Raw genomic sequence first — 16,338 nt, 5'->3', positions numbered from 1 at the left:
GTGCTTTGAAACTATTATTATTTTGATCTTTCCTTTCCCCCAAAATCTTATCACCTTTCTGGAGGAATTTTTAACACATTAAAAAAGGGCATTGTTGTTATCTGGCAGCACTATGCTACCCAACTTATCTATCTTTCTATATCCTGGGATGTAATGGATCACAGGATCTGATATGGAGATCAATGCTCCCTTCCCCCACCCTCCTCATTCAATGGGGGGGGCAGGTTGTGGGTGTGTTGAACATGTGTCTGTATGTATACACACACTGAAGGAAGCTTGGCTCCAGCTCCCTTTCTTCCCCATATAGTGAACAATACTGTTGCTTGCCACAACAGGTGAAGGCACAAGCTTACTCCCAGCTTTTAGGATCACAGTATAATGTTGGCTGGGAAGGAAAGCTGGAGGTCACTTAGTCCAGCCACCCACAGAAGCAGAGCCTTCTTTTACTGCCAGTGTCAGAGATGGTCGTGAGTAAGATGGGGGAGATCCTGCAGGTCCCCTTTGTGGTTGGGACAGCTCTTGCAAAGGCAATTACTTGTTCTTCCCCAAAGGATGCTCATTCTGACAACTGAGAACAGAGCTATGTCTTTAAAGCACTTCCTCAGTGCTCCTGTGGTTTCCCTTAGTAACATCTAAGATTTTTCAACACGGCCACATCTCACTTTCAGAGTCAGTGTTGATGGGAGAGCTGCAGGACAGCTAGGGCTAAATTCAGTAAAGGGGTAAAAGGCTTTATTTAAAAGTAGGTGGTAATTTTTGCTCATTTTTAAGTTTCTGGCATCTTGCAGTACTATGCCCCAGAACCCAGTATTAGGCACTAGAAAAAGAGATAGAGATTCATCTTTGCATTTGGATGGGAAGCAGGCATTTAAATCCAGAAAAACAATTCAAGAACTTTGGGGCAGTGCCAAAACTCATGACACCTTTATGTGCTGGATACATATTTAAGCCAGTATCTTTAATTCCCAAGCATCTTCTGGTCTGGGGAGCCATATGCCTGCTGTTTTTCTGTATGGCCCTACCTGGTCTGAGCAGTGGAAGTAATAACACAAGCAGGTTTAAGATAAAAAGGAGTTGATATTTGGGGCAGTATTTTTTGACTGTACATTTTAGGCAGTATGTATTGCAAAGAGTTATGATGTTATGGATCCAACTGATGCTGTGCTTCACCATTAAGCCCAGTTTTAGCCCCTTGAGAAAAGTGGGTGTCTGTTTCAATACTACTCCAAATCACCAGGTCAACTTTTCACAAGGTTACAACTGCAAAGCCAGCACACTTAATGCAGTGTAATTATGCACCCTGCTTTGTTGCTGTATGTTTAGTCTTTGCATGATGTTTTGTTTGTGATAAGTGTAGTGACAACATATCTGTTTTATTTTGGTGCAGCATCAAAGGCCAGAAGAAGTATGAGTCTAATCTTATCGACAGAAGAAAGCTTAAACTGATTTCAATGTTGTTACTGCTCATTAACCCAGCAAAGTAAAATGTTAATGCTGGTCCAAAAAAAAGTGTTGTGAAGCTTGACATTTACATTTCATTTACACTTCCTTGCTTAATGACAAGCACTAGCTCCAGCACAGAAGCAAACACCAAAAGATGAAAATAGTGAACTCTGGAGCAGGAGTGTATTATAAACAGAAATTGTTGTTTTAACAGGGAAATGCAAGGCTGAGAATTTGATTGCAAGGGCACTTTTGGAACTGATTTGGAGCTGGGCTACTGTAGATGTAACCTTTCTAACCCACTTGATAAGTTCTTGCTTATGCACAATATGTAGGTCAGTCACATTTATCCTAAGCAGCCAAGAAATGAATGCAGTAAGACTTCAGAATGTGTCATCTTTTGACCCTTCCATTGTAGCAGATTTCTCACCCCTTGTTCTTCTATGCATTTTATGCTGAACATCCCCCCCACCCCCAGCAAGCTGTCACCTGATATGCACAGATAACTGACAAATGAAATGCTGAATAAACAGGTACAGTACTGAAAGTAAGCAGCATCTGGTGATGCATATAGCTGCAAGTTCAGGGGCAGGTACTCTGAAGTAGAACGTTAGTACACCTCTACTAAATAATTGCAAATCTGTTTAGCAGTCATGGAAATTTTGGGAACATCTTCATCTGAGAAGTGGAATATTATGATGATTTGAAAGAATTAGTACTATACCATCCTGACTGCAGCCAAATAGTTGTGAAACTATTTCAAGAGAAAATTTGAGTTGACTTGCAGGTTACAAAGTCATGAGAAATGTATGTATATGGTTCAATAAAGGAAAATCATGGAATATAGAAGTGATTTTTTTTTTCCAAAGGTGACATTTGCACATGTACAGTATTATTCATTTTTCTCCTTGTATTGAAATATTTCATACTCTCCTAGTCTGCCCTACCACACCAAATTTTCCTGTGCCCCAAGAATGAATGCGATGTAAATGGTAATGACATATGGTCAGACTTCGAAGGTGTGAGCAGAAAGGGCACTGCCATGGAGCCCGATTAAGGCAGATGGGGAGGAAAGAGCAGAAAAGGAAAGGGAAACAGCCCCTGAGACAGAGGCACTCTCACTGAAGGATGAGTCTCTTAGGTCACATTAAATTGGGTAAGCAGGCAGAGCAGTCAATGCAGGTTTTGATGCTGGAATTAGTTTGTATTGATCAATACACTTTGACTAATCGAGTATCTATATGCCTTCACAGATTAACAGTTTAGTATTTAATTTATCTCCCCCTGATTAGGATCAGAGTCAAGGTAGACTATAATAATTTTCTCTTTGGCTCTCTAGTTTCTTGGTTAAAACACGACACTTTGTTGTCTCAGAAAAGGTTTCTGTGGATACCGAATGCATGTGTTTGTGTGTGGCCAGGAAAAGAGGGGGGGGAATTCAAAAAGCATCCTTTTTCTTAGATGCCCTGGGGAATTACAATTTAGCACATCATTGTTTGAAATTCCAGATTTCTTAGAGTAGGCTGCAGGTTCACTTTATCTTCAACATGAGGTACTGTTTTTGTCAGATTAAAACAATGAGTCTTAAAAGAAAGATCTGCTAGCAAACAGAGCACTGAACTGGGGCATCAGGAGGTTATAGGCACTTGCCTCTTTCTGTTATTTCCCTGCTTGGTGACCTGGGACAAAGTATTTCACTGCTTTATTTATTCCACATGACTTTGGAGTTTCTCCACACTTTGTTTTAGCTCTTCCTACTGGGAACTCTTTGAGCTGGTGTCTGGTTCCTACTCCGTATGAAGTCTGAGCGCCTGTCTTATCTATGAGCAACTGAAAGTGAGATCGTATCTGTGAGTGACAAAAAAGGTAGAAGATGCATTTCTCAAGGAGTTAAACATAATAAAGTAGCTGAGAGAAGAAATTTTTTTTTAGTTGGGCCTAAGATGCATGCCCTAGTCCTGGAAGGAAATTGTCGTTTCTAGTAACAGGAGTACATTGGACACAGTCCACAGGCATTCAGCTGAAGATGAATACACTTGCTAAGCAAAACATGTTCTGATGAGCTGCAGTTCTTCATACTAATATAGTCCATAACTTGTCATACCTCAGAAATGGTGATTTTCTAATATGCATAGTTGGGGTGTGTTCCTTCAGATGTCCCTGGGAAGGGAATGTAGTTTTAGATTTGCGCTGTCTGAGCTTTGATCCCTATGGTAGCTCTGTGTTCCCCAATTAGGATTGGGATACCTGTTCTGGAAATCTCCTCCTCCTCCCTCTTCTCAGCTGGGTGGTTGAGAGTAGTTACAGAGATATGAGGGCTGCAAGAAGGAAATATGGCCACTTCTGCATCCAGACTGCGAGAGCCCATGTTGACAATACCTTCTCTTGCTTTCTCTCTGCCCCTGGAAAGGGCATATCAGAATTTGTTGGACTGTGCTGCACTTTTTTTCCCCCTTCAAATCCCCGTGGATGCTTCTGTGAGCATTATTACTGCATTCTTGCATGTATGGCAGAGACCAGTTGATAAGAGTACTTTGCTTTGATCAGATCTCAGTAATTTTTTTTCTCAAATACAATTGATAGAGCAAAGACCAAATTTTCCTTAGCTCTCAAAAAAAATCCAACACCCCACCCATCTACCCCTCTGATTATACCCAGACCAAGTACCTCTGAGAGTTAAAGGAAGAAAAATACTCTTCTGGCCTGTTTTCTTCTCAAACATATTTCATTATAGGACAGGTTGAACACAGAGGAGAGATTAAGTTTTGGTAATTTTGATCACATGCATATTGGGAACAAATGGGTTTTGTGAGATCTGCAAAATTACTTTTTAAAAAGTAAATTTAATTCCTTTGAGCATATAGAATAGAATAAACCAGGTTGGAAGAGACCTTCGAGATCATCGTGTCAAACCCATCATCCAACACCACCCAATCAACTAAACCATGCAACCAAGTACCCTATCAAGTCTCCTCCTCAACACCTTCAATGATGGCGACTCCACCACCTCCCTGGGCAGCCCTTTCCAATGGGCAATCACTCTCTCTGTGTAGAATTTCTTCCTAACCTCCAGCCTAAACCTCCCCTGGTGCCGCTTGTGACTGTGTCCTCTTGTTCTAGTGCTGGTTGCATGGGAGAAGAGATCAGCTCCCACCTGGATACAACTTCCCTTCAGGGATTTGTAGAGAGCAATAAGGTCTTCCCTGAGCCTCCTCTTCTCTAGGCTAAGCAACCCCAGCTTCCTCAGTCTCTCCTCATAGGGCTTGTGTTCCAAGCCTGTGCACTTTATACCTCTTAAATGATGCTTAAGATCCAAGTTCTGTCAATGTTTATGAAAAATAAGTCCTCATTTGCAAAATCATGAGACTCTCTCAAGTCTGCTGGCTGTCATGCAGTCAGTGGGATATTGTTGCTTTTGATTCTAGCTGGAAGATAAGGTTCTTCTGCCACTGGGAAGTGTTCCTCTAAATTGTCCTGTATCCTACTTCATTGATAGATGCATTTGGCATCAAGTTGTGATATTTTAATCTAAGATGTTTATTAATTCCAACAAACAAAAGAAACAAACCCAACCAAACCAAAGAACAAAAACCCAATGGCAGTGAAAATGTATCATTGAAGACCACCACAGAAGCTGTATATGCAAGAATCACAGACTGTCTAAAGTTGGAAGGGATCCCTAAGGATCATTGAGTCCAACCTGAAAGTAAAGTGTGTGATTAAAAATGTTGATCAGGCAGACACACTTTGAATTCTGACAGGCTTGATGTTGTGATCACTTCCTTTGGGAGTTTGTTCCAGTGGCTGACCAACCTCTTGGTGAAGAGCTTTTTCCTAAAGTCCAGTCTGAACTTCCCCTGATGCAGCTTCATGTCCTATCCTCATGTCCTGTCTCTGGTCACCAGACTGTAAGGTTAATTGCAAACAAAATACAAACAATCTAGAAGCTGCATCACAAATTATCCATGTGTTATGCTTTTAAATGAGTGCTACGCTACCCTCACTTCTTTGGTCTTTTTTATTACAGAACTTGCTATGGAGTTACAGGCTGACATAGCAAAACAGCATTGTTAGGCTGATTTACACTGTGAGATGGGATAGATGTGGGACAGTGTGTTCTCTTAAAATTATTTCTCAAAATGCCATCCACACAGATAAAGCATCCAGTGGTGTCCTAACACATTTCCACAGGGAAATTAAATAACCCAAGAAAAGGAAAAAAAAGGCAGTGCATTTTGAGAGGCTGTGAGGAAGCAAACTGAAATGTGTGGATTAGTTTCCAAGAGGCATTATTCTGTCTCTTTGGGAGAACAGCAAACATTTTACACTCTGTTCTTCCCTGGTGTTTCACTTTTTGTAAGAACACAAAACTACAGCAATGGGTTTTAATCTTTTTGCTTCTCTTCATTGTGCCTTATCTTTTTCCCTCCTACGTTTCCTTAAAAAATAGGATTTGGAAGCTTTAATAGGGGATCAGATCAGATAAATCTGTGCAGGTTTTCATCTGATTTGTACTGAAATTACACTCTGTGCAGTGCTGTGGCAAAAACACAGGGTAAAATTAAGACTACACAGCTCTCAGGAAGTATTAAGATTTAATAGCAAGATTGAAACCTGATGTGCCATTCCTAGCCCTACTGAGCTTTACAGTGTGGCATTTGGATGCTGTTGTAAGAGTGTTTCAAAATGAGTCTCTGCTTGGTTATGCAAATTATTCTCCTATCAAGGAACCACTATGTGCTATGAAATTAAAACTGGGAGGAAAAATAACCGCTGTGGGATAATATGCAATAAATCCACTGATGCTGCTGGCTCTGGTGAGGTAATGTCTTGTCCCTCTATGGGTGGAACATTTCTCTATTGAATCATTACAGTTTTGCTCAGAAACATCCTACTGCTTGAACCACTGTGGGAAGAACAGTAATGTCAAGCAGATATCAGGTTTTCCCAGTAGGAGCATCCTGCTGGGAAATGGGATGCACTGGCATGATGGTCTGAAAAGCTCAGCTGCGGCAGCTCTCTGTAATTGCTATTCCCTTCTGATTTCTTTGCTGAATGCACAAAACTGCTTCTAAGAAACAGATCTGAGAACAAAATCCTTGACTTGTCACCAGTGTAATACTCTGCATGCTAAGCTGGGGTTTGTGACTGGTTTGCCGTCACTGTTTCTTGAGATCACTATTCGATATTGAGTCTCTCATCTCCTGTTATGGCGCCAAAGCCTGACACTGACAATGCTTCTGTTTCAATTGGTGATGTTAAATTTTTCATGATGAGTGCTGTTTAGTGCCTTCCCAGGTAGGAGGCTCCAATGCTAATTAGCAAGCAATGTTTTCTGCCTTCACAGGACACATGTGCTCTGCATTTTGGTCCTGTGAAACAGCTGAGCTGAATGGGATTGATGGTGGTTGCACTGAGCAGGCTCTTACTGCTGTTGCTGCTTGAAGAAAACACTGCCTCAATTTTCTCTTCTAGCCTGCACAGCTGCAAAAGAAAGTCTTACTTTATGTGGAGGCTGTTGAAGGAGATGTGTAGTCCTGCTTGGGAGCTGGTAAGCATCACATCCCATAGAGAAGTGCTGTGTTTGAGTGCTGTGAACAAAGGGCAGGCTGGGTTTGGTTCTTGCGTGTATTATTTAGTGGTAAGGAGCTTGGTCTTTACAATACTAGTTGGCAATTGACCTACAGTAAAAAACATCTGAGATAATTTATAATGCATTTAAAGTTTTGGAGTTTTTGTCTTCTGCATTTGATAATAGTTTAGAGAGACTGCCACTCAGGCTTTATTTTCTATGACTGTATTGGGCTGAAAAGAATGGTAAGGTTTATCTTCCTTTTTTTTTATGAGCTCACATCAAGGCAGTTGGGTAGCACAGCAGTTATTATAATCCCACTCAAAGGCTGTTATGTAGAGTATTCTGGGCATTGCTTTCAGGGGGTTGTTTTGGAGGTGCACTTACTCTTTGTATAAATTCCTAAACTGTTGTTTAGCTCACCATTCATTTTTGAACAAGTTACACAGAATTCTGTAGTTCTTTGATATTGCATTGTTTTCTTGGAGGGTTTTCATTACCAGTGTGTTTCAGTCTACTGCACACAGAGTAGAGCATTAGTAAATATAAGTGGAGGAATTAGAAATATCCAATCATAATTTTTTGGGCACGAACCAGATGCAGAGCTTGCTTTTCAGGGTGTGTAGTTGGTTTCTCCTATGTCCTTATTTTCTCAGCCAGAGCAGGGATGGGTCCTGTGCCCACAAAGACTCCCTGTGGTCTTGGTGCCTGTGAGTCTTGTGGTATAAGTTTGACTTCTCAGTGGGGTGTAAAAGTATCCTTCCCATCAGGGAATCAAAGAGGATATCTTCAGCTGGGTTGGATGAACCCCACAATGATGCTTTGATGAGGGACAGCGTGCAGGGCTTCTTTCCTCCATGTGCTTTGTGACAGACTGCAGACCAGACCCCATAAAACATTAGGATGTGCATGCATTTTCATAGAGTCCAAGATTTTTAGAACTGCTATAATTAACTTTAAGAGATTCTTAGGTTGGAAAGCAGAATTTTAATCTCAGAGCCTATGTCTAGGGCTGGGAGTGCTCACATTAGAGGTTTCTAAAACCACGGCAATTCCTAAAGCTGTGCTTTTAGCACAGTTAGGGATGTTAGTGTCTGAACGAATGTAGCAAATCAAGCCCTTAGGACTGAAGTTAGATTCTAAAGGACTTGCAGAGCTGGCAGTTTTATGTATCCCCGTTGGCCTCACGTGGGAGGTAGGTATATACATGGACAGCTCAGTTTCTCAGCACTCAAAAGGGACAGGATTGTGAGCACTTAAGAAAATATTTAACAGAAACTCCATCATTGGGTGGGGTGCTGTTGCCCATACTGAAACTGGCCAAGCCTTCCTGGCTCACTGTCCTCTTGAATACTGGTGCTAATTCCACTTAGACAGTGCTTGGCTGCTTGTACATGCAGCTCCAGGTCTTGCCATTTCTAAACAAAATGAACTGCTCTGAAACTCTTTTCTCCACAAAAAATTACAGGTAGCTTTGTTAATGTCTTGTAATAGCTCAGATTCTTATGCCAGAATGGAAAACTTGAGCAAAAATTTACATTTTTGCCAAAATAAACCACAAAAAATCTTGTTAAAAATAATTGGAGTGGCTCATTGTATTTCTTTCTAACTGATGAGTTGTTTTACTGTGAAGCTGGAGTTCCTAAGAGAGTAGCATCAAATCCAGGTGCTTTGTAAGTATCTGAATAGGACAATACAAACTCCAGCAAAAAGGAAACGAGGCTCTGTGTAGTGAGGTTTTTAGCATTTGCTTTCTGATTTTTGGATGGTTGTATACATTGGATGAGCTTAAGAAACAGCCCCCAGTTTCATGCCATTTACAAATTTTGACCTAATCCTCTTAAAGTAAATAAATGAGAAGCTGGCTGAGAGCTCACATGTCAGTGAATGGCTATAAGTTGACAGGTTCTTCCACCTTGGCAGTAGGAATTTGAGCAGATCTCGCAGTTTTCTGCAGATCCCACAGAGTTTGGTGTGGTCCCTCCTGCAGGCAGACATAGGTTCCAAGGTCCCAGCTTTCACCGATGGCAGAACCTGAGTCTAGACTTTATGATGAAGAAACTGAGAATATGATTTGCAGACACTCAGAGAAAGGGTGGTCATAAAAGCATCCCTGTCTCAAAGGGTGGTACTGCAAATTAGTCAAATTCCACTTTTAATTTAGGCTGTGATATTAGCAGTTTTTATTGATAGGATGTAACATGGTGAAATGAGAGGTTTAGAGCTCTGGGGAAACTTTCTCAGCATTCATGGAGGCTAGAAACATATTTCAAATGAAAGCTTTCATTCTTGCTTAATCTTATGTCTTCTGGAGCCAAGTCCTTTAAGAAAAACACAAATATGAAAGTCAGCAACTTGTCACTGCTCTTCAAGGATTCTCCAGAACTGATCTTGTGTGTCTGCATTGTGTTTAATCAAAATTAGTGAGTTGCACTTGCTGTGGTAAATCAGCATGATTTGCTGAGCCCCCAGCTGCTCCTTTGAGTCAGCAGAGTGTTGAATCCTTATTTTGGGCTATACTTTTGCCCTGGTGTGGGGGCAAGGAAAATAGTTTGGTGTTTGTTAGACCACTTCTAATTAGTTCAGTATTTTCTGTACTCAAACTACAGGGTGGAAAGGTTGTTTTTGAATAAGTATGCCTTAAAGCTTTTATTTCTGTCAGCTACAAATATTCCCTTTGGAAGATGGCAGACCAGCCTCACCGAACTGTGTGAGGTGTGTAGCTCCCAGCCAAAGTCAAGATTCAAAACACTTTGGTTTGTAGGAGTAAATTTTATTATTGAAACATCCTGTGCATGCCACATACTTCAGCAGACTGAAGCAGCCTGTCTCCTAGGGAGACACTACCACCAATAAACCTGAGCTGAATAAATTCTTGTTTTGAGTAACTGGGGAATATCCATATGTCACTGATGCATTCTACCAGCTCACATGTTGAAGTTCTGGGTTTAATATTGAGATTTAATTTCCAAAAGTATTTACACTAAATCAGGGCTCTTACAGATGGGAAAGCACGTAAGTAAACACAGATAAATTGATTCAGGAGAACTGAGCTCCTTGCCTGGGAGGAAAGTGTCAAGGTGGGATCCTGTAATGGATGACTGGGTGTCGGGGTGAAATATTGATGATTGTTTCTGTTGTCCAGGTCACTTGAGTGGATGAAATGATATAAGAAAATTGATCTGCACTCATTCATGTTAGCGATGAACAATTTAGAGTCCTGTCTCCTGTTTACTATAATATTATACATTCAATTTCTGCAGTATTTTACCTGAGACTATTCAGATATCTAGAAAATTGCTTTCATAAATGCACAATCATGAGCAAATAGTAAGAAAACAAATCCCAAACAAACAAAAAACTCCAAACAAATCCCCCAAATAAACAAAAAAACCCCCACAAACCCAAAGAAACCTCAAACCCTGTACACCTCTCATTTAATCTCATCTAGTCTTTAGAATAGCAAACCACCAGGACATCAGAACTGTGTCCAGTTCTGGGCCCCTCAGTTTAGGAAGGATGTTGACTTGCTCGAACGTGTCCAGAGAAGGGCAACAAAGTTGGTGAGGGGCTTGGAACACAAGCCCTATGAGGAGAGGCTGAGGGAGCTGGGGTTGCTTAGCTTGGAGAAGAGGAGGCTCAGGGGAGACCCTACTGCTCTCTGAAGCTACCTGAAGGGAGGTTGTAGACAGGCAGAGGTTGGTCTCTTCTCCCAGGCAACCAGCACCAGAACAAGAGGGCACAGGTTCAAGCTGCACCAGGGGAGGTTCAGACTGGAGGTTAGGAAGAAATTCTACACAGAGAGAGTGATTGCCCATTGGAAAGGGCTGTCTGGGGAGGTGGTGGAGTCACCATCATTGGAGGTGTTTAGGAGGAGACTTGATAGGGTGCTTGGTTGCATGGTTTTGTTGATTAGGTGGGTTGGTTAATAGGTTGGATGAGATGATCTTGAAAGTCTCTTCCAACCTGGTCTATTCTATTCTAAATTCTTCACAGATAGTAATGAATGACTTGTTACAAACTGGATTGCAGTGTTAACTTGCAATTCCAATTTGTCAGTCTATATCTCTCTCTTTTTTTGGGTAAGAAAGGCAAAAATTTAGGGTTCTTTTTATATTTCATACCTTCTGATATCCCAGCTGTGACTCTGTATAAGAACATTTTACAAGAGTTCTGACCAAGATTTGTTTGGTGTAAGGATTTGTTGTTATTGTTTTTTGTTTCCCCCTCAGGAAATGCTGATGGATCAAACTCAAAACTGTTTAGATGAAGGTTTTGCTTTACAGAACATTGAAAAATATTTTCACACTGGAGCAGGATGCCTCTGCATTTTCAAAATATAACCTGATTCTGTTTGTAATTTAAGAACCATTTTATTCTCCCCAATACTACAGCTATTACTGTCCTTTTCTGAACATTTCAGTCATATTCATTTGCTGCTTAACCTAAGGAAAAAAAAAATCTGTCCCTGGAATCGAAAATAACAAAGACTCAGTCCTTTGGGACTGCACTTTTGCCATTGATTATGTGAAAGACAGACTGGCACCACTGTGAGGGATGGCCTCATGAAGCTTGTGACAGTTACAAGTATGTGATAATGACGGATGAATATGGAAACATACAGGTAGCAGCTGGTGTGCCATGAAAGATGCAGGGAACCATATCAAATTTGTTGTATTGGTTAAGACAGTTTTATTGTCCATCAGCATACTGTGGGGAGTGTATCACAAATGCCTGCTGCTGTGTGCTCCTTTCTTGAATCATTCTTGCACTTATTCTGCTACCAATAGCTTTTTGTTAAGAAGTACACATCTTATTTGCTATGCATTTCTGCCATTCAGTTTTAGGCCACGTCCCACTTCCTCCACTGAATAATGATGTTTCTCCCTAGCCTTTTTATTCCTTTCCTTGAAATGAAACAGCCATTTGCATTTTCCAGGGGTGTTACACACCCACCTGGGTACCATGTATTTTTTTTTTGTCCATGGTTTTGGCAGTGTGATGAGCAAGATGAGATGCTGTGCTGGGAATGTGCGGTGTGGGTCCCACGCAGTACAGGGACAGCCCCTGTGAATGTGTTCCGACGGTAGTTATGAGTGGTCTTGTGAGTACAGGCTGGAAAATGTGACACAGCATCCAGTTTAATGAAAATGGTTGTGTGGACAGTATTGGAAACCAAATCCCTGCCTCTTTACCAGCTGGTCCTGTGGTGCTGGTACCCCTCAGCAACCATCATACTGGCCTGCTTTTAAATGCAAGGGATATTTTGGAGCCAGTGACTTTAGAGGACACAGTCTCAGGCTGCGCCAGGGGAGGTTTAGGCTGGAGGTTAGGAGGAAGTTCTACACAGAGAGAGTGATTGCCCATTGGAATGGGCTGCCTGAGGAGGTGGTGGGGTCGCCGTTGCTGGGGGTGTTCAGGGCGAGGCTTGACAGGATGCTTGGTTGCATGGTTTAGTTGATTGGGTAGTGTTGGATGATAGGTTGGACATGATGATCTCGAAGGTCTCTTCCAACCTGGTTTATTCTATTCTATTCTATTTCCCACTGTACTCTCAGCATTTGCCAGGGAACCTCAGTGTTGTCATTTTGCCACCAGTGGCTTGTTTTAGACATGGCACCTGGTATTGACTAGAATTGATTAACATTTCTACAGTGCTTTTTCTTAACGTAGAACTAAGTGTCATTATGTCTGCCTGACAACTGGTAATTTGCAGCTTGCAAGGGTAAAAGGTCTGGTCCTCAATCGAAGAGGTGATGGTGGTTGTTCGGCTAATATGCCATGGTGATACCCAGAGATCCAAAGGAGAGCTCTTATGAGAGTCCAGTGCCCTCACCTTGAGGGTCTCAGGAGATCCTCAAGACAGAAGTGGGATGGAGACATGTCTCTGCCCTTGCTATGCTGATGTTTATCTGTTGTATCAGAGCAGCTTCTTGAAAAAGAATTTGTAAATAAAACAACTTGCTTTGCACATCAGCCTTGGAGCAACTTAGCACTCAGAAACATTGGAATAATTGAAGCAGTAATCTACTGATTCTGTTAGTGATCTGATATTGAGAAGAGTTGCTGCAACATTTCCTAGATTTCTTCTTAATTTCTTCTTTTATTTACACTTCTGATTTCTGTATAGGCAGCTCTAGCAGCAAACTAGAAATTGTAAGGTGCATATTAACTTACTGCTAAACTGCTGTACACCGAAATCGTTCTAGCCTTCCTTGAGTGAAGCAGGTCACTTCTTGGCTTACAGCCTCAAGGAAAAGTTCCTTGCTTTCTAGGAATGAGGGTGCTGGCTGCTGTTGGGCATCTGCCAGCGTGCATGTACCGCTTGGCTGAGGCAAAAGGGTTGTAATGGTGTTGGCCTTCTGCAGGAACTGTGCTTCAATCTGAAAAGCCCTGTGACACAGCAGCTGCTCTGCCAGAGGGGTCACCTCTGAAAGTCAGACCTCTTGGTCAAGTGTTTCCGTTCCTGCTGTATGAGAGAACAGGGAAGGGGCAGAAGAGAGTGGGAAGAGGCACATGAGGACCTATGTGAAGAGGGGCTATGTTGCTTATCCTGTATGGGACAACCCTGGGAAGAGCTGGAGAATCGGCATCCTCCTCATGCTCTGGTAAAAGCTGGCTCATACAGCAAGGTGATCTGTAGGAGAACTGAAAGCTAGTAATTGTGCTTGCTTTTGCTTCATCATGATTATTCAGGAACACTTGAAAGATTTTTTGATTTCTTCTGCTCAATTTGCAATGTTTTGTTTTTTTTTGATAAAGTAATGTCCTGCCTTTTCTTCCCTCTTTGGAATCTCTCAGAGGACTTAGATATGAATAGCTAGGGGTTGTTTTGCCTTCCTTAATTGAAAGCCTGGGAAGTCTTGATCTTTAATAAGCATATCTTTTCTTCTAGCTATTTGTATGGTGTCTCTGCAATTACAACATCTATTTTGTATGAAAAAATGCACAGCATTTTTAACTTAGTTGATCAAAATAATTTCTTTTCCTCAAGCAGTGGTCACTGTCATGGTTATGATAGTTCTCTTTGTTCCCCACTCTTCAAGAGCATCTTTCAAGTAAGTAGGGCAGACAAGGACGGAATTTAAAGAAAACGTGGCAGCTACTCTTTGAAGCCTTCTCTGTACATTTTAAAGAGGCAAAGAGAGACAAGTACAAGATTGCATCTAGTACTCCTCGAGTCTTAATTTGGCCAGGCATGTCCTCTACTGCTTTGGCATTTGTGGTGCATCATATGCTCAGAGCTGGTCATACACAACATCAGTTTCCAAAAGGCTGTTGCCACCACCTTAACTCTCAGGAGTGACTGCACACGTGCATCCTGGGTTTCTGGGTGGCTCTGGGGAGACTTCAGTTGCATTCCAGTTCAGATTCTGTGTTACCATTGGTCAAAACTGATCAAATGCTCGTACTTTCTGCCCTGTCTCTGTCTTCAGGGGCTGTGAGCCCTGGCCAGGAGGGGCAGAGTTCAGTGTCAGAGTTGCCCAGCTGCTTGAGCAGCTATGGATCCTAGCACTGATTGCTACTTCTGAACCACTGTGCTGTGTGCCTTAATATGAAAAGAAATTTTGAAAAGTGCTTTGCACTTAGATGACATGTAAGTTTTGCTACAGTTAGTCGGTACTATTTGTCAAGCTTGGATGAATTATGGAGTATTATATGTGGCTCTTCTTTGTATAGGATGCTGCTGTACCGTTGACAAAGAACACTTGGAAACACTGTCTGCTGCCTGGGCAGTAATGGAAGTGCTGTAATGAGTCTGAACTAGGCAGCAGCTAGGGAATCATCAAATGATGCTCATGTTTAAAGGCCCTGCAAATTCATCTGGGAAGCATCTTTGCCAGGGAATGGACTAGCTGTGCATTCAATGAAATTGGCCTTGGATTTGGAGATGTATAGAGGTTGTCGTAAGATTCAAATGCATTCGAGTCAGTTACTCACAGTTTAATAGTTTCCAATACCACATTCTTCTTAGTACTGCCTTTAGCAAGCAGAAAACTACCCTGAGGTGATGGCCACATTTTCTTGGAGGATCAGATCACTTGTTTTTCACAGGTATCTGTGTTGTGTGTAATGCGTCATTTGCAGAGCGAGTCAGACAGCTACTCTTCCCTGGAAAAGGCAGAAGCTAAAATCTGCTGTGGACTTATGGCATGCTGGTTCCTTTTTGTCTGATTGACAGCTATCTAGGTTAATACATTATACATTCCCATGTATTATAAATATGTCTATTAAAAAGGCTATAGGCGGCAACGACCGTAGATAAGATTGCAAAAATAGTTTTCATTACGCAGTTTCCTGGATTCAGATGGCCAGAACTTTGTGAAACATCTGCCTTTCTGGGCGAGATACCACAAACATGGCTTATGTCCAGAGATGACAACTTGATTCTAGAAGTTTCACAGATCCATTTAATATTGTTCAAGAGAGGAGCACGGGAAAGGGAATGTTTGCATTGATAGCAATTTTTGCAATGCTTTCTGGGGAAGATGTGGACCATGAAACTTGAAATCTGATGAACTGATTGTACTTGTACAGCACAGGGTTCAGAGTGCTGCAGATTTTGGGTAGGTTATATTGATGATCACTTGAAAAGCAGGAGGTATTTGCACACAGCACAAACCCCATGTTCCATGTTGTCAGTCTCCATGTGAATTTGGTATACATGCAAAGCCACTCAGTTTTATAATTAGCCACTTGATCCAGTGCACTGCTCCAAGCTGTTTTAGAAAGCTTTCCAAGCATTTTAGGAAATGCAAGGTCATGGCAAACAGACCTTTGTCTTGTAGCAGCACGAGCCCTTCGCTGCCCTGCTGGCTGGAGGGGATCAATGTTCTCAAAGTAAATACTCAACTACATAGAGGGAGTTTAGAGGATTCTTTGAAGACTGGAGCCCCACCATCTCCAGTGGGGATGTCACAGCCCTAGATGCTTTCTGTAGGAAAGTCTCTAAGAGAGTGTGCTCTGGCCACCCCCTAGCCTCCTCCCCCTCCTCCCCCCATCCTGAAGCCTGCTGACGCTGCAGGTGCTTGCATGGATCCATGTAACCCTACTGCAGGGAAACTCTATTAAAGTTGCATAGTGGGGCACTTAAAGCCAAATATGTGTCAAGAATAAGGTTAATGACACAGTTTTACTCCCCCTGTTCCCTTTCTATGGTGAATTCTTTCTGTTGCTTTAGTTGCCTCACTGCAGCATGTTTTTGTTTTCCTGGGTAGAGCGCAATTAGGTTGGTGAAAGAATGCCCCAGGGGAAGCAGAGATGCTGCTTGCTCGTGCGAGCAGGCGCTGTGCAAGAAGCTGTGCTGTCCCGGGGGACTGCCC

The sequence above is a fragment of the Dryobates pubescens genome, chromosome 10 (genome assembly GCF_014839835.1).
Source record: "Dryobates pubescens isolate bDryPub1 chromosome 10, bDryPub1.pri, whole genome shotgun sequence".
NCBI classification, from domain to species: Eukaryota; Metazoa; Chordata; class Aves; order Piciformes; family Picidae; genus Dryobates; species Dryobates pubescens.
This window is presented reverse-complemented; position numbering follows the sequence as displayed.